Source organism: Cydia splendana, chromosome 1, assembly GCF_910591565.1.
Source record: "Cydia splendana chromosome 1, ilCydSple1.2, whole genome shotgun sequence".
In the NCBI taxonomy this organism is placed as follows: Eukaryota; Metazoa; Arthropoda; class Insecta; order Lepidoptera; family Tortricidae; genus Cydia; species Cydia splendana.
Genome location: NC_085960.1, coordinates 10,128,007 through 10,147,309, shown reverse-complemented (window position 1 = coordinate 10,147,309; position 19,303 = coordinate 10,128,007). Strand labels below are relative to the sequence as shown.

The 19,303-nt window shown below is 37.3% G+C and overlaps 1 protein-coding gene and 1 non-coding gene across 2 annotated transcripts in view; both read left to right on the top strand.

Moving 5' to 3' along the window:
- The window catches only part of LOC134795720 (tRNA (adenine(58)-N(1))-methyltransferase catalytic subunit TRMT61A), a 97,230-nt gene that overhangs the window by 56,822 nt on the left and 21,105 nt on the right, over positions 1–19,303 (top strand). The gene's annotated exons all lie outside the window — the stretch shown is intronic.
- LOC134798637 (U4 spliceosomal RNA) lies at positions 15,230–15,368 on the top strand. The gene has a single exon (XR_010145239.1). It is a non-coding gene; the product is annotated as a U4 spliceosomal RNA (small nuclear RNA).

Here is a 19,303-nt window from a genome sequence, read left to right as displayed (position 1 = left end):
GACCAAAGACATTGAAATATATTTTACTGTGTCTATTGCTATCGAATTTATCCATAAAATAAATCACATCCGTCTTGAGATAAATAATAAACATAACCCAGCATTGATAATGGCGTTAATATCATTATATTAACGCCATAAACAGCGGGATGTTCCCTTTGAACGCGTTACACAACGCAACTACTAGCGTCGCACATAAATCCCTCCCAACATGCCCTAACCCAAATACTCCCTTCAGTGCGACTATTAACACGTCATTACGTTATAGCAACTATAAATGAAGCTAAATTACCTCTTCATGAATGTATTTCATAGTTAAAGGGGTTAATGTGACTATTAACGAAATTTAAACATCACGCCATTTAGATTGATATCAATTATTGTCTAGAAGTGTGGGATTGAGATACCATTAAGGGATTGATAACCAATTAAATGTGGAATGATTGTACCTAACAATTTTACAGAATTTAGTAACTATTTCCTTGAGAGAGACCCCTTGATCAATTGTGGTGAATGTAGTGTGGTTTTACCCTTTCGTTGTAGATACCTTTGCTACATAATGGCCATGATTAGATGTATTTAGAGATAAAATGTGTACCTAAAAAAGTATGTAATATGTTTTAACAGACTATTTTTTCCTATCTTTGTCAAATGTAGAAGTTTAGTAGATTCGTGATTCCACTCTCGTGACAAAAACCATTGTATCCATCCGAAGATGCAGCCAATTCTGTAATATTTACAAACACGACATACAAGCTCATACAAATCGAAGAACAAAGAGATTTAGGGCAGTGTAACACAATCCGCCATATTGTTTGTCGTGTGACGCAACAAATCTGTCGCATGGGCTAAGATGGCGGCGTGATCGAGGGCCGACAGCCGTGGCGAAAGGATGCGCGTGTGCCGTGAAATCGCTCGTTAGGCTTGTGGCAATGTGAGGACTTATGGCCTGCGGTCGGTGCGGTGATCAATGTTTGATTAACACTCGGAGTATCCACTTTGCTGGGCCATTTTAGGGTCGGTATAGCGGATGACGAAAGTATTAAGGATCAACAACAGTTGATCCACTTACCCAAACGTTTAGGTATGTATTTTGAAAATGTTCAATATGCTCTTACTCAAAAAAATTATATTCGACATCAAAATACTAAAATGGTATACAGAACCTTTGATTCATGAGTTCTTCCTGTTCTTAGATGACTTGAAGAGTTATATTTGTTACAAATCGTCATCGACAATGATCTCCATTGAAAGTTAAATGTAGCGCAAGTGTATCTGTGAGGTTTTCTTTATCAGGTGGTGTCAATTCTAATGTATTGTGACTGCTATGTAATATATGACCAACCTTTGCTTATCCAAAGCTTGTGATCCGATAGTATCGACGGTCCAACACTGTCGTATGAACAAACGCCCTATATAACACCAGGCACGGCCCATTCCTTTAGCAACACAATTTACCGTTACAACTGGCATCTATAAATTCGCACCTTGACAAAATAATAGGGGAGTCGATACTTCCACGCTATTAACGCCCGGAAAGATATATTGAATCTACTCTTCTCAATCAGATACCTTAATACAGCCTTCCAGCTTGTAATAGAAATTTCCAACTAGTTAAACTGTACTTTAAAGGTCCCTGATAAATGGCCTTTGAGCTTAAACGCTTTCTAGAGATATAGCTTTTAACATTCGATGTAGTTACACTTAAATATATATCACTTACCATTTTATGAATGTAAAAAAATTATAACAGACTGGCTTAAATGTAAGAGTTATTATGATACAGAAAACTTAATCCAAAGTGTTTTAGGACTGTAAACACACACACACACACACATTCACATACACACACACACACACACACACACACACACACACACACACACTCATTAGGACTTGCAAGTCCATATTCTCATTAGGTTAAATAATTTAACTTAAATTAAACTTACTTATAAGTAATTATTTTTGTTATTCTCGGTGCGTTAATTTTATTTCATTTAATTTCTATGTTAATTTAAAAATATACATATATTGTTGTTCAATTACCAACTAAGGAAGAGCGGTGCCTCTTAACACAGGTATTTGTTACTTAAAAAGAGGCGCCAACACTTACAACTGTATAAGTAATTCTTAAACTGAATAAATATTTTTTCATTTCATTTTTCATTTTCAGTTACAGCTCTTTGTCATTGGTTAGAAATTAAACATACAACGAATCTTAACAGCATTTATTATCCAATAGAACTGATTGAGCCGGGTGCTACGCAATTTCAATAATGTGGACATTTACACACCAAGCATGATATATCGTTCGGTTTTAAATATAAATTCTAGTTTTAATTACGCAATCGCGTTTATGATTGGTTATCTTTTTGAATTATATCCCAAAGCTCTCTACTTCTACTAACCACGCTTCTGAACTCCTTCAACGGACTTATTTGCTTTTACGCGTAGGTATGCATACGTAATCAATTAATCATTTAGCGCTACTGAAGTAAATTTTTGGTTTAACTAGGCGAAATGCTCACTTTTGGCCTTGCTCGCCGAATTTGTGGGCATTTGTATCCCAAATTAAAAAACAGAATTATGTGTTCTCCAAATTAAATAACATCCCAATTTTCGACGATTCAAAAAGTGATCATTACGTGGGTGAAACCATCATCATAATATAAGGATTAACTCTACTATTTGTCATAGAATTGTCGAGTACCTACTTACGATTTCTAGGTACATATATTATAGTTTTAATTCTAACTATTTACACTCGGGGTTAAGGCACTAAGCCAAATTGCAAGACAACTATATGTATGTATATTGCTCGCTTGCCTCCCAAGTTTGACAGTGTCGAATAACAAGCTTTATTTAGTACTATATTTATCCGTCGTGCCAGATTACACGGTGATAGGGCCCATTGAACGTTATCTTCAAGGAGCATCAACAAAAATAGAATTTTCTAGAGCCAGACCATTGGTGGTCGTGATTTTGTAGACTCATCATGACAGTTGCGTACTGAAAAAAGCCGCCGAACCCTTAAAATTGTATATACCCTACATAGTACGTAGTACGTACCGTACACGTACACCTTATTGTAATATGAAATTATGATATTTAGTCTAAATCTAGTTTCAAAGTAGGCACGTTAAGAAAAAATTCACAGATTTCGTGCCTCACACGACTATCGAGCACATTGGAAATGAATCTACGGAATTCGAAAAAATATTGTCGCTGAGCGACGTGAAAGTCTGGATAAGGAAAAAGTTACAAAATAAAACTACAACGTTGAATGATAATTATTTTATTCTTAGATTAACACAAGTATCCTGGACATAACGCATGTGAACAAACAAATTGCAAAATTTCCACACGCGTATCGAAGTTTGAATAATTGTCGCCGTGGCGCATAAGTATAGGTACATATTTAATTTTTCGATTAATAAGCAGGATATATTAATGTTCAAAGTACAAGAAAATTATTACACGGCAAATCCGTCCGTAGTCAACTCGAGAAGTGGTAGCCACATCGCCGTTATCGTCACTCGAGTCTTGATCGGCAGCGGCCCATTTGCTGCAAGATATGAAATTTTCTTAACAGCAGTTTGACGCGACGAGAGATAACCATAACAGCGTTTGTCTATGTTGCACCAAACCTGAGTTCCAATAGGTACTACCAGGGTTCAGCATCAGCTATCTTGGGTAATGCTCTACCATGTGATCATCATGACGAATCGGATGTCCAAAACAGCGCGTGCCTATGTTGCACCAAACCTGAGTTCCGCTAGGTACAACCAGGGTTCAGCATCAGCTCTATCTTGGGTACTACTCTCCTAAGTGCTCATCAAGATGAGTCGGATGACCAAAACAGCGTGTGCCTATATTGCAACAAACCTGAGTTCCTTTAGGTACAGCCAGGGTTCAGCATCAGCTCTATCTTGTGCTCATCGAGACGAGTCCGATGACCAAAACAGCGTGTGCTTATGTTGTATTAAACCCGAGCTCCACTAGGTACTGCCAGGGTTCAGCATCAGCTATCTGCTAGCAGCCACCAGCAACATGCTGAGGTGAGACCATTTCGTGGCACTTTTTCTTTTTTATGTTTCTCTGTATAAGTTTTTATTTTGTGTTTGTGCTCACGAATAAAATTATTTCTATTTCTATTTCTACCTCTACCTCTACCTCTACCTCTACCTCTACCTCTACCTCTACCTCTACCTCTACCTCTACCTCTACCTCTACCTCTTCCTCTACCTCTACCTCTACCTCTACCTCTACCACTACCTCTACCTCTACCTCTATTTCTACCTCTGCCTCTACCTCTACCTCTACCTCTACCTCTACCTCTACCTCTACCTCTCTACCTCTCTACCTCTACCTCTACCTCTACCTCTACCACTACCTCTACCTCTATTTCTACCTCTACCTCTACCTCTACCTCTACCTCTATTTCTATTTCCACCACCACAAGAATACATAGATTGTCGAATAGTGCGTTCTGACTTTTTGACTATTTTAAGGTTAGGCTACAGGGCAAACCCTTAACCCGATCGTCTTTGTTTTAGGCTCAAATTGTAGCTGACTAAATTGTCCAGAGCCTTTTTTTTCAAATTTTTGATATCGTTCTTCGTTTCCAAATTATCGAGCACCAAAATCAAAAATTCGAAAAAAATTGAATTTTATTTTCACTATTTCGACCATAACATTTTTCGTTTTTGACTTTCTCGAATAATTATTTTTGCACCTTACAGCTCTCGTGATTATGCGTCTTTTGAGCCAATTTTTTATATCATATCTTCACAACTTTCCGAGATATAAGGGGATCGCACTTTTTCGTGAAATCGGACCGTATACTGGAGCGAACGAAAAGACATTTCCAATGTCAAAAATATTGAGTTATAAATAAATTAACATCCTTAAAGCGAACTTGCCATACTCGTACATCATCTTCGGTAAACCAAGTACGTGCTATCAGTTTATGTTCTACAACTGTCAGGATATCAGGTTAAATCTAAGTATATAATAAATCATTTAGGTATTCACAATAATTTATTTAATCATTAGTGATCTAATCCGTTTACACTCATAAATGTTTAAGCCCATCTAGCACGCTACCGTTTGTCGCGGACTTAATACATTTTGTAGCTCTCGCACGTACTTACCGTGCTAGTGAAGCTAAGACTAAGTATTTTATGTGTACGCTTATATTGTCAATTTTCTTAACATGTAGAACGACTATAGCCTAGGCGAGGATGGAGTGTGTTCGACATGAATGGCACACGCTGAATGAACCATGAATCAGCCGGTCAGTGAATGTCTTACATGCTACAAGCAAAGCCCGAGTGCGAATACGAACGTTGCCTGTCGGTACCAGGCGGACGAATCAATTTGTGTTTGAGCAAGGAGGAAATATGTCTTAAATTTATATGTGAAAGCGTTCTACAATAGGTACAAGGTGCCTTTAAAGATAAGGCATAATTTTAGAAACTTTTATTTAGATTTTGCTGTGTCATATTTTTTTCTACTTACGTTCTGTTTACTGGTTTAATAGATTGACGTGTAATGACTTATAACTTATAAAAGAGCAAATTCAACTTAGTTTTATTGACATATGAACTATTTTCATGAAAATTAGTAAAATCACTGGCAAACGGTCAAATACGTCGCCAACTGCAACGTCGGCGTGCAGTTCCCATACAAGTTGCAGTCCATCTGTACCGGCCCTTGGTTATGGCGTTTATTATCCTCCCTGCTGCGCCCCTTTAACAATGCACACGACACTTTGAAAATCAGAATAATGCATAATGAAAAGACAAAGTAAACAAGTCTTAAGTCAAAACGATGTTGCAAAATTGAGCAATTAATCTATTTTAATGAAACACTTCAGATGTTCCAGCACTATCTAAAATCACCGGCTAAACACTTGTAAAGTGTCGCTTAAATCTAACCCAATCACTCTTCAAGACATAACGTTCAAAAACAGCTTTTATATCCTTGGCATAAGAAGGTTAGTCTATGTGATTTTGGCAAGCACTTTGACGATGCAACTGTCGTTTAAATTAACTAGTGCGCTGCAGGTCGTGCTGCATTTGGCACGTTCGTATTTATTTATGCCACCGAAGCTAGTAAGCGAGGGTTATACGATTTAGTAATCTGATTTACTGATGTGCGCCGTGTGAATGAAATAAATGACACGATACTTGGCAGTGTTGCGCAGTTCCTCACAAATCTTTGTTTGGTCGCATCCATCAGTAGTATACTAGCGGCCTAGGAAATATTTAGATTTTCTTCAAAACGAAGTTTTTAGCGCCTTAAAACGCCGACCACCAACACATGCATACCTACTTTTATATTAGTATATTACACACATACATACGTGGACATTGTTATTTATGACGCCATTTATTTTTGACTTAAACGACACATCACGATCAGACATTGAAAACACAAGTCCTCTAAAACAGCGAAGCTTTATACTAAAAACATTCAGTACAGTTTCCAAAGGGAGACAAACACATCGCTCTAGATTTAGGCGTTTTCATTTCTGCTCGGATAGAGTCGTCAGTCGCCTGTACCACGGCTAGGCAATAAATTAGAGCTCGAATGTTCAAAGTGTTCCCACGAAACCGTATCAAGATGCAGCGCCCTAGAACACCGAGTCGAAAACGGGGACGAGCGAAATCTACCCAATACTCTCCGAAACTATCACCTTAGCGTATATCCCGCTTTAAAACTAACCTTAAAGCGCCCGAATAAGGTTTAAATTTAAAAACTATGCGGGAGACAGATAGGAGGCCCGGAAAGTAAGCAGTGGAAATGCATTATTCCCTTACTCGATTTATTTCGCCTGTGTGACATTCGTTGCGTTTTGTTAGCTGTCACTCGTTCACACTCGGTTTGTGTTTGTTTGTAGAGCGTTTTAATTTTGTATTGGGTTACAAGGGATATACATTCGCCTTTGAAGCAATTAAGGATAGCAGGGAATATCATTTATACTACTGCTCTAATTTATTACATAGGACAAGTTGGCTCAAATCTGATTTGTGGTCCACCATCCCGAGCACGCACGGCCGTCCGCTTAGTGCTCAGCAATAAGCTGCGATCGCATAACGATCTGACTCATGGCGCTTCAAATATGTCAAGCCAAAAACTTACATGATGCCAAACCAAAGTGTCCAGTGATCTTTGAGATCGTGCCGAACATTCTACCCATAAACGAGGCCCATTCGATTTATCAGAGTAACCTTTGTAACGTATATATCAAACATTTTCTTAACTTTTATCATAAATGTACACTTACGTAATCATAAATAGGGCTTGCCATTGGCTTAAATTAAAGGCTTTTCTCTATTACCATAATAGCAAAGTACATAATGTCGTCATGGAACAAGTAAAAAGACGCACCGCGCTGCTAATTCCCATACATTTCAATCCTAATGGAATCACTTTAGAATTCTTTGCCAACCGCTAACTGCTTATAAAAGCTGCAATAAATAAATACAACCGATTGTCCCATTTTGCTTTCCTTGCAAAGCGATAAGCCGTGAAGGCCTACTAAAAGGAGTCAATTTGCCTTTGGGATTATTGCTACGGCATGATTGGTCTTTTTATGTTTCAAACGAAGCATCTTAATTTCTTTTATAAATCTTTAAACGAGCAATTCTTGTATATTTATTTATTTATATATATATTTCGGGGATCTCGGAAATGGCTCTCACGAATTCGGTTAAATTTGCTATATGGGGGTTTTCGGGGGCGAGTAATCGATCTAGTTAGGTCTTATCTCTGGGAAAACACGCATTTTGGAGTTTTTATATGTTTTCCGAGCAAAGCTACCGAGCTTTGCTGGGAGACCGCTCCCAGATATTAAATGTATATAAGACGTAGGTAACTGTGTAAAGAATTGATAGGTACCTCGCAAGAGAGTAATTGTACGTTCTTTTTTAGACCATTTAGTGCTTGAAAATAGAGATCTCCAAAAAATGTTCCGCGGGTGACTAAAATATGTGAGTTAAACCGCAAAATAAATACTCGTACGTCAATTATCAAGATAAGAATTACACGACAGATTTCATGCTTCAATTCTAACAGTTCGCTAACATTAAATTAGGTGTTACCAAGTTGTTACTAAGTTATTCGTGACTTGTTTGGTTTGTTATTGGTTATTGAAATAACGTCGTCCACCTATGTTTATTCAATACACTTATTTGTAAAGTTAGGCAACACCTAGCAGCTTTACCGATACTATCTATTGGACACCATAACTGCAACAATGCCTATATCTTGATAAAGTAATATTTGTGTTACACAAACCAAGTGTACAGAGTAACTAAGGATTCTATGGCCTGTTTTGTATAAGCTTTACTTCCTGAGCCCAGGATTTTAAGACGGCTTACCGTATGACCTTTTTTGAAAATTAGGCTATCAAAGGAGCAATCAGATAGCATAAAACTTCTCCGTTACCCCTTCACGGATCTGCAAAATTCCCAGCATGCCATTGCCTACGACTTATGGAAATAAACTTCTTAACCTTGGTCGTATTAAAATCAATTAATAGTATAAACGTGATTAAGCCACATCCGTAATTGTGATTGATAGAGTTGAGAAAACAATGGAGCTCGGACAGAGAGACCGGATAGAAATTACTGATATATAAGTAGGTATATCCATTGATCACGAATGAAAGTGGAGCAATATTGTGTTTACACGGCCACTTTGGTAATTACTGAATTAATCATTCAATTGTGGAAGCCATTATCACAACCGTCAAGCGTTATCTGAAGATTTGGAAAATAATTGAATTGCAATTGTATTGTCTCCGTATCGCCTTTATTATGAATGCTAGATTTAGACATGTTAATCCTAACAATTATGGGTACGAGTATGCTCAAATAAAATGGACGTGGTTTGGAATAGGTAGATAAGTAGGTACCCATTTATAAAGTACGATTGATTGCTACCGTTTATGGGTTCTACACATGTGTAATCGTAAGTTTAGATTGAATCTACTTATAATCCATTGGTTTACTACTTTACAGGGTGTACATACTTAAATGAACTGTTATGTTAACTGGAAGAGATCCCTGAAAGGGATAAGTTCGCTTGTAAGTTATTTTTAATATTTCTTGTTGTAGGTACAATAAACAGTTTACTACTACTACTACTACTACTTAAATGAGGCTTTTCTAGACCAGTTTCAAATAAGAAGATATTTATTTACATACTTACATGTTTGATAATTGTAACGTTTTATCCCATATGAGTCGAGTATCCTACATGCTTACTAGATGGCGCTAGTGATACTTAGTATTTATAACATTTGCCAGTAGTTTACTACTTTTTATCGGACCAAACAATACGAAATACTTTAAACTTTTAGTAACCATTTGTTTTTTTTTTAATAATTTCAAAAACACAAACAATTTTTTTATTATTAAACGGTACCAAAGTCCAAAACAATTTAACAAAATTGTTTCGATTAGTCAATTATTTAACGACAAAATGCCTCAGATACATGATGAAATATATTGATTTAATTTACAAGATTCTTGTCAGCCTATTTGTTTCCAAATAGCGCTGTTATCTCTAAGGAATAAACAATTCAAACTTCTAATTGATAGTCAACTCAATAGATGGCGTTAGTGGGAGCAGTGAATTATCCCTTGGCCATCATCCCTCGCTGTATGTTATTAGTACGTAATAAAAAAAATTGTGCTTATTTGTTAATTGATATGAGCTTATAAATTGGAGATATGTCGAGATTTTTAAACACTACCAATCAACCATTCAATACGCTTTTTTTATGCAATGGTAATTTACGTACCTAAACCTAGAAATCTATTGCCGTTCAAAATGTTAATGAACATTCATAGGTATTCCCTTTCATGTGGAAACCAATAAGTTCGTAAAATAGAGCAATAAACGCCACCACCAGTACCACCACGTTGCACCACAGCGCCCTTACGATACCTATGACCCACACGTTGCGTCGCTAGGTAGCTGGCGACCCCAAAACTGGGCCACCTGGGTTCGTGACCCGCTCCGGCCCCCGGCTGGTCTTATTGTCTGTTATTTTTGGGTATGGTACAATATTTACATTGCATTTTAATTAGACTATTTATTTTATAGTATATAATTAGTTAGAGAGGACAACGCCATCTTTGAGACAATCATCAGAAACTACCAAAGATAAACTACCAAACTAAAAAAACCGGGCAAGTGCGAGTCGGACTCGCGCACGAAGGGTTCCGTACCATAATGCAAAAAAAAAAAAAACAAAAAAAAAAGCAAAAAAAAAACGGTCACCCATCCAAGTACTGACCACTCCCGACGTTGCTTAACTTTGGTCAAAAATCACGTTTGTTGTATGGGAGCCCCATTTAAATCTTTATTTTATTCTGTTTTTAGTATTTGTTGTTATAGCGGCAACAGAAATACATCATCTGTGAAAATTTCAACTGTCTAGCTATCACGGTTCGTGAGATACAGCCTGGTGACAGACGGACGGACGGACGGACGGACGGACAGCGAAGTCTTAGTAATAGGGTCCCGTTTTACCCTTTGGGTACGGAACCCTAAAAAGATTAGTTGAGTTTTACGCCACTTATACATCCTTGGTTACTGTATTTCGTTATTGAAAACTGCATAGAGTTCAAATTAAAATATCGGCCCTGCCACAGATTAATAAATAGTTACTACGTAACAGATACTTCATTCCCAAACAAAAGCAAAAATACCTACGCTATAATAGCCTACAGAACCTTAATAATAATACCTGCTGCTCAGGACAAGAAGAAATGTACCATAATTACGCGCACAAAGAGTCGAGACTGTGATAATTACGCGCACAAAGAGTCGAGACTGTGTTGCCCGCCGTTCGAGTCACGTGCCAACGCGTCATCGTAAGAATGCGCTAGGGTTGTAGCTACCCTACCTATGATGATTATTGTAATAAAACGAATGTTGCGAATCAAATATGTTTCAGTTTTAATATAATGATTTATAATTATTTCACTTCTCGGAATTCTCTGTTATTAAAATTTAATAAGTAGTTGAAAATATCCTAAATCACGTAAATAATTTTAATAAATATTCAGGAGCAAAGCAACGGACAATCAACGGTTTTTAAAAGTTGTAATACGGTGCTACCAGGCCGATTAATTATTACGTCGTCAAAGTTATTTAAAAATACTTTTTCTAACCCTTCAATATAATTATTAAACTTTCAGGTGGGACCTTTAGCCCGCCATAAAAAGATGAATTTTTATTATAGGCTTTTTCCTTTGTTTTTTTGACTTTTTCACCCATCTACTGCACAATAATTACGAAGCATAAGCGCGGGAAACGCGCGGTGCAATGCGATGCGAGCGCTCAGGCGGGCGTTCGGCGGCCCTCTGTCAGTTGTATCGTCGACGATACGCCGAGCGGTAGGCATATAGCGCGTGGCCTTGAGCGTGTGACGGAGGCCTGGCCCTGCGAATAATTAAGGTATGTAATGAGTATAAATAACTATAGGGTCATAGAACGAAAAAAATGCCATTTGTAAGAAAATGAAAAATTTAACATTTTCTACTAAACTAACCCACTCCAGTGAATTCGCCAAGGGCGTTAATTGTTTATGGGTAGGTACATTATATAAAACCGCTACAATATATGTAAGCCATTATTAAATTTATTCGTTTTATACCATTGTAATTAAGACAAGTTTTAATTTATCGGCTATTATTATTTTATGAACTCGTAAACCCACAGTTATAAAACAAATTCTTTGCCACTTCGTAATTACGATAACAATTTATAGGTAGCTTTTAAGTCGCCTAGCTTTTAGAGTTAGACCAAGAAAAGTCTGCAGCGATTTTGATAGCCCACGCAGTGCATGTGTTATGTATACGTCATAATTTCATAGAAGTTAGTCGTTTAAAATAACACTTGCACTGCATGGGCTATCAAAATCGCTGCAGACTTTTCTTGGTCTAACTCTAGGCATTTATTTCCTTTTGCAGATTTAAAACAATTCCGTCGCAGATAATGTATACGTATCTTCTTTCGTCTAACTAAATGCATCAAAAAAGATAAAAAGGGATTTGAGATAGGCAATGATAAATATTTTCATAAATTTTTAGCTCATAAGTCCTTATAGGCTTGTAATTTAATATCCTAACAATTTTTGAACAACCACTTTGCTCTCTTAACTTGTACTACAAACGACTGATAGCGCTATCTCGGATAATGCTCCCGCAATTGAAATGTGTCGCTGTGACAGGCTGCGTGCGTGCACGCGGATATGACGCGAGCTTTATTGCGCACACTACGCTCTTCACCCAACAAACAACCAAATATCAGCCTTCAGCTACTTCTATTCTAGACTTCATTCTAGAACACTTAAGATTCAAAATGCAACGTATTTAATTACCCGTTAACACAGTTTACTTCTAAAAGTTTTCATGTACCTTGTTTATTATAATTGCAATGCACAGCAATATTTATTGCGCGCGTTTTTTATTTGCAATTTGATACGTGTTTTTAATCAACTTCCAATTTAAACGCTTGATGAAGTTGACAGGTCGATGTTTTTATTATTATGACATTCATGAGTGTTTATAGCCATTTGTTTATTACACCAAAACACGCGTATGCCCTGTAGTAAAATATCTCGTTAGTAAGTACCTACCTACTTTAATTCATTATTACGTGTTATATTTATTATTATAATCAAAATACTGGTCGCTGACAGTTCAATAATGAGTACGGTATTTCGTTATATTATAGGTTAGAATGACAACTTTATAATAATTTAAAACAAGTTTAGGGGAAAGAAAAAAATCACTAATTGGCACTAACTATAAGGTAGTAAGTATGACATGTCTTTTTTCGTGCGGGGAAAAAACTAGAACTGTAGTAATGAATCCAGGCATAAAATAATAAATGACATCAAAGCACCGCAGAAAGAAATGTATTTTATTATGTTAAATGTATATTCGTAATTAATGAATAATGACCATTAGATTCTATCATCCGATGGCTACCATCGCTTGTCTTACGCAACCAAATCAGTTCATTTGGCCACCATTGTCTCAAGTCTCCAAGCCGCATTAATTGTCGGGACGTGTTGCTCAAGGATGAAGATTGCTATCATTCTATTGATTACGATTACATGTCATGGCCGCGACATGGAATTAGAGCTTACTATCTAATTACAGAGGCCACGGTCACGTAAAGCTTGTGGAATTACTGAAATTAACTGCGGATTTTGAATTAATAGGTATACTTGCGGGTCGAATAAGTGCGGTATGTTTGGTAACAGAGGGGAGATGCTTTTATACATAGCGTGATGTTTCGCAAGATAAATTAGTAACTTGATAATATTATTTCAAGCAATTTGAAAGTACTTAAGTATACTCCACTGCTTACTTTATTAATTATTACGTTTATATTATTGTTATGAAGTTATAATTATCAGAAAAACTTTATTCCTTTCTATAAACATGTAAACTAAATATCGTGAGTATCTTAATTTTACAAGTTTTTGTTCAAATAATGTTTTGTAGTTTTGTAACCGATTGTCATATTTTCCCCAATCAACAAAAAATTACAATTCAATCTATAAATAACTAAAATTACGTAGCTATCGTGATTGCACGGTTAACTAACAATGATTTCGGCTTTCTTTTGAGAATTTAGTGGAAAAGTTTTTGTTGGGGGGTAACTGTCTCATTCAGTAGTTGGGAACAGATAGATAGACGGGCTGACATCGTGACCGATGGAGCGCATCGGGTCACGACTGACGACCGACGACCTGGCGTTGGCCAATGGTTCCGTGTCGAAATTTACTTTAAGCTGTTAAGTAGCCAAAAGCTGCTATGTCGCCTATTTTGAACGATTATCTAGAACTACTATCGTTACTACTTGATTGTCAACTTAAATAAGCTTTACGTTACAATATCCATTAAGGTGCAGTAGGTTCAGTTCTTTTTTAAAAGTCGTTGCAATACGGCTGCCATAAATTTAATTAGCAATCACTAGGCCTTTCTCGTGGGACTGTAAGTATCAATCTTTTAACTAAGAGAGTAATTTTCTTTAGACTGCGACATTTCATATGCTGATTTGCGGATTCCATCTGAGTGAGTGAAAACGCTATGACATATTCTGTTTTTTTTTTTGTAATGTATTGTATTGAAAATAAGCTTATTTCTATTTCTAGTTATTAGCTAGATACTTTATCTTCAATTACATAAAATAATAACTAGCAGAAGGCAAATGTAAATTAATAAACAATTATTAATATTTAAAAAAACATAAAAATTTAAACATAATTTGACCGGACACATTGGATAAGCGCCCGGTCAGCCGACCTCCGACACCACGGAAGCAGCCGGGACAAAAAGCCACAATACGCGGTCGTGACTGCGGCCAGCCCCATTCATAACCTCCTCTGAGAAGACGCTACGTGCAAGCATTTTCGCGCCCACCTGGACACTATTATACGGAAATTATGTTAAGTCAGCATTTTTTTTAACGACGGGTTAATTTCGGGACAAGCCCGTAGCTCCATGGTTCTTCTTAGGTAAATTGTTGAATAGATAATTGCTAAAATCCAGATATCAGTAATCTGCATTGAATTATTGCAATGTTTAATCATTATTAATAGAAAAGTGAAGTGGATGGTTATCTACTATCTTGACCAGATCGTTAGTCCACCTTGTATTTTGTATTAAATTAAATTATATTAAAATCTCTTTATTAAAGATAACATATTGACACTCCATCTTGGAAAATACAATGAACTGGGCTGAGTGGAAAAATCAGGCTATTAATAAAATTAAAATAAGATATATTTTATTGAAATCCAAAAATTAAAGACGATCATAATAAAGTACTAGAATAATGTAAACTTACATACAAACATGGTTTAGAATAGTCAACATAAAAGTATAAAATCTTGTCAGCAAAAAATATAACTGGCTCTAAAAATATTTTACATCAAAACCTATTATGTATAAAATAAAAAAAAAACCCTAATTGATAACCTCCTCCTTTTGAGATTTGGAAGTCGGTCAAAAAATACTTCATATATACTTACATATATGTATATTATTATGTATAACGAGATTGAAATGATAATATGTACCTACGAAATTTGTTATATCACGCGCCAACAGATGGCGCTGGCGTCGAGTTAGATGGCGCTATCGTTTGTTCGCCGCAGTTTTATGGGGCGGCTCGCATTTGGCTGGATGTTAACTTTGCGCAGAGGCAATATCGTAACCAATGAGGTTAATCCGAGGTGCGATTATTGCTAGTTGAAAACTTTACCAATACCCCGCCGTGTGGACGTGAAATACCGTCCGCTATGGCAATTTTTGAATGGCCGTAAAGGCCTCAAAATTCCTGTAATAATATGAATTTGTGTGAATGTGTCTTCTGTCATTCATAATTGTCGTTCTCAGTTAATCATATTCACAAGATTATTATTACCTAACAAGATCATGTTGTATACAACATTAATCGACAATTGTTTTTTAGGGTTCCGTACCCAAAGGGTAAAACGGGGCCCTATTACTAAGACTCCGCTGTCCGTCCGTCCGTCCATCTGTCACCAGGCTGTATCTCACGAACCGTGATAGCTAGACAGTTGAAATTTTCACAGATGATGTATTTCTGTTGCCGCTATAACAACAAATAGCTAAAAACAGAATAAAATAAAGATTTAAGTGGGGCTCCCATACAACAAACGTGATTTTTGACCGAAGTTAAAGCAACGTCGGGTGGGGTCAGTACTTGGATGGGTGACCGTTTTTTTTGCCGTTTTTTGCATTATGGTACGGAACCCTTCGTGCGCGAGTCCGACTCGCACTTGCCCGGTTTTTTTATATTTAGTATGTATTAATATTTTTGTGTCACACTAATCAAAATAATTTAAAATAAGAATAAGCTCTTTCGGTTCCAAAGTTTGTATTCTGCGAATCCTTTCATTACGTAGGTAGTTACGTGTTTGTAACCGTACAGTACAACTAATTCTCGTTTCTTGGAACTATGAAATATACTTTTTGCCACTTCGTTGACTTGAGTATCTATTTATTACAATATATAAAAAATATAATTGGCCATAGCCAAGCACGTCGGCTTGTTGGTAGCATCTCTTTATAAACAGTTTTAAATGTATTCGTCGTATCCGTAATACCTATAGTAATATTACACATTTTGAAGTTTGGATGTTTGTTCCTCGATCAGGCAGAAACCGGTTTTCGATTAAATTTAATGTTTATTTTAAAGAAAACGAGGTACTTATCTACTTTTAAACTACCGTAATGAATTATAATGTCACATTTTCGAGTAACAAAAATAGTCGAGTCGAGTAGTAGTATCGAGTATAAAATTTAAAAAAGTGGTTAGTGACTATGATTCAACGTACTTCGGACAGCTCATGAAGCTGCGTCGGTTATTACAAAACATCCATATTGATGTTCACGCTTGTTCATTTCATTAACCATCACAGAGGTTTAAACCAGTCTGTTACAAAAGGGATTAATAAAGAACAAAACTTGACGCGATTACGCTCGATACACTTTTAATAGCGTCAGGCTTTGACATCCACACTGCGGTGAAAGCGGTCGATAATCGATACGAATGATGAAGAATCGATACATGGCTCGTATAATCGCATTATTGGTACGCGGGGGGTCTCACGTGCCGTTTTATCGACTCGATGGGTGTTAATCGACTGTTTATTTATTTGTTTTTAATGGGCGGCCCAGTGGCAAAAATTGTACAATTCTACTGAGTCGACTTACCTAACTATTGATCGTTGTTTACTTTATTTCTAAGATTTTTTTTACTTTACTATTAAACTAGAAAAAAAAAATACATAAAGCTGTTTCGATATTTTGCCCCTCTCCTTGATACTTAGCTCCGCGTATTCATAATTTCTTCGAATTTGAAAACGCGTTAAGAGCGCTCTTACAAGAAAAGTCGAAATAACGCAAAATTGATGATACTAGTCGACGAAATTCAGGACTTTGTGCTCATTATTAGAAACAATGAGTACTTGTTCCAGTAAAAGTCTCTTCTTATCTTTTTAAATATCGTTGTAAATATTAGAAAAAGGACTTATTAAATTAGTAATGATTTTTTTTCTGATGGTCGTTTCCGAAAAACCCCGTGAAGCACTGAATGGCAAGCTCTTATTTGGAAATGTTGAGAAGTTTACTCTGCTAAACCTGGCTATTTTGTATTACTAATACCCTGTACTTTAGGCATATCAAACGATATTTTTCCTACACACCTTTGAGAAAGAGAAAATCAAAGTAAAACGAACTCAATTTTCTCTCCGAAACAAGTGTCAATTCCTACGAAAATCTACTTAATATCAAAGTCATTTTCATACTCAAACAATCTGCAACGTTTGCTTATACTGTTGGTATACATTAGTGTTTATGAAATTCTACTATAATTTTTTGGCAATTTTTTGAAAACTACTCTATATTACCGATGACGCGCGCTGCGCCAGCTCAGTGCCGCGGCAGAGCTTGTAGAGGCAGGACGTATGTCGGTCGGCTCCGCACATTTTCAACGGCGACAACGAGATTTTTTATCATTGTGTGCGGCGGGCGCCGTGTAAAACGCTATACTGTGTGCGTGTAAACCGCAACGAGACACTTTGATCCTAGCACTGTTTTTATAGTATTATAATTTATAATGGTACAGTTTAATAAACTACCGGACAGGATTAAAAATATTTGAAGCGACCTGACATTCTATATGTATTAATTTTGACTCAAGATAGTACCCAGGGTCTGATGATGGAGCCGGAAGGTGGTCACCGGTACCAATCAACCATGCAACTAAACCACTTCGTGTTGAGGCTCGTTTTATTCATCTCAACAAGATCTTTGACACAAGATTACTCAGGGTCTGATGATGGAGCCGGAAGGTGGTCACCGGTACCAATCAACCATGCAACTAAACCACTTCGTGTTTGGGCTCGTTTGATTCGGCTCAACAAGATCTTTGACTTAAGATAGTACTCAGGGTCTGATGATGGAGCCGGAAGGTGGTCACCAGTACCAATCAACCATGCAACTAAACCACTTCGTGTTTGGGCTCGTTTGATTCGTCTCAACAAGATCTTTGACACAAGATAGTACTCAGGGTCTGATGATGGAGCCGGAAGGTGGTCACCGGTACCAATCAACCATGCAACTAAACCACTTCGTGTTTAGGCTCGTTTTATTCATCTCAACAAGATCTTTGACACAAGATAGTACTCAGGGTCTGATGATGGAGCCGGAAGGTGGTCACCGGTACCAATTAACCATGCAACTAAACCACTTCGTGTTTGGGCTCGTTTGATTCGTCTCAACAAGATCTTTGACACAAGATAGTACTCAAGGTCTAATGATGGAGCCGGAATGTGGTCACCGGTACCAATCAACCATGCAACTAAACCACTTCGTGTTTGGGCTCGTTTGATTCGTCTCAACAAGATCTTTGACACAAGATAGTACTCAGGGTCTGATGATGGAGCCGGAAAGTGGTCACCGGTACCAATCAACCATGCAACTAAACCACTTCGTGCTTGGGCTCGTTCGATTCGTCGCAACAAGATCTTTGACAAAAGTTAGTACTCAGAGTCTGATGATGGAGCTGGACTGTGGCCACGGGTACCAGTCTACCATGTAACTGAACCACTTCGTGTTTGGGCTCGTTTGATTCGTCGCAACAAGATCTTTGACACAAAATACTACTCAGGGTCTGATGATGGAGCTCGAAGGTGGCGACGGGTACCAGTCTATCACGTAACTGAACCACTTCGTGTTTGGGCTTCGTGTTTGGGCATCGTGTTTGGGCTTCGTGTTTGGTGTATCACCTAGTGTCAAAGATCTTGTTGAGACGAATCAAACGAGCCTAAACACGATGTGGTTTAGTTGCATGGTTGATTGGTAATGGTGACCACCTTCCAGCTCCATCATCAGACCCTGAGTACTGTCTTGTGTCAAACATCTTGTTGAGACGAATCAAACGAGCCCAAACACGAAGTTGTTTAGTTACACGATAGACTGGTACCCGTGGCCACCTTCCAGCTCCATCATCAGACCCTGTGTATCTTCAGTGTCAAAGATCTTGTTGAGACGAATCAAACGAGCCCAAACACGAAGTGGTTTAGTTACATGATAGACTGGTACCCGTGGCCACCTTCCAGCTCCATCATCAGACCCTGTGTATCTTCAGTGCCAAAGATCTTGTTGAGACGAATCAAACGAGCCTAATCATGTTACTACATGGTTGATTGGTATCCGTGACCACCTTAATCATC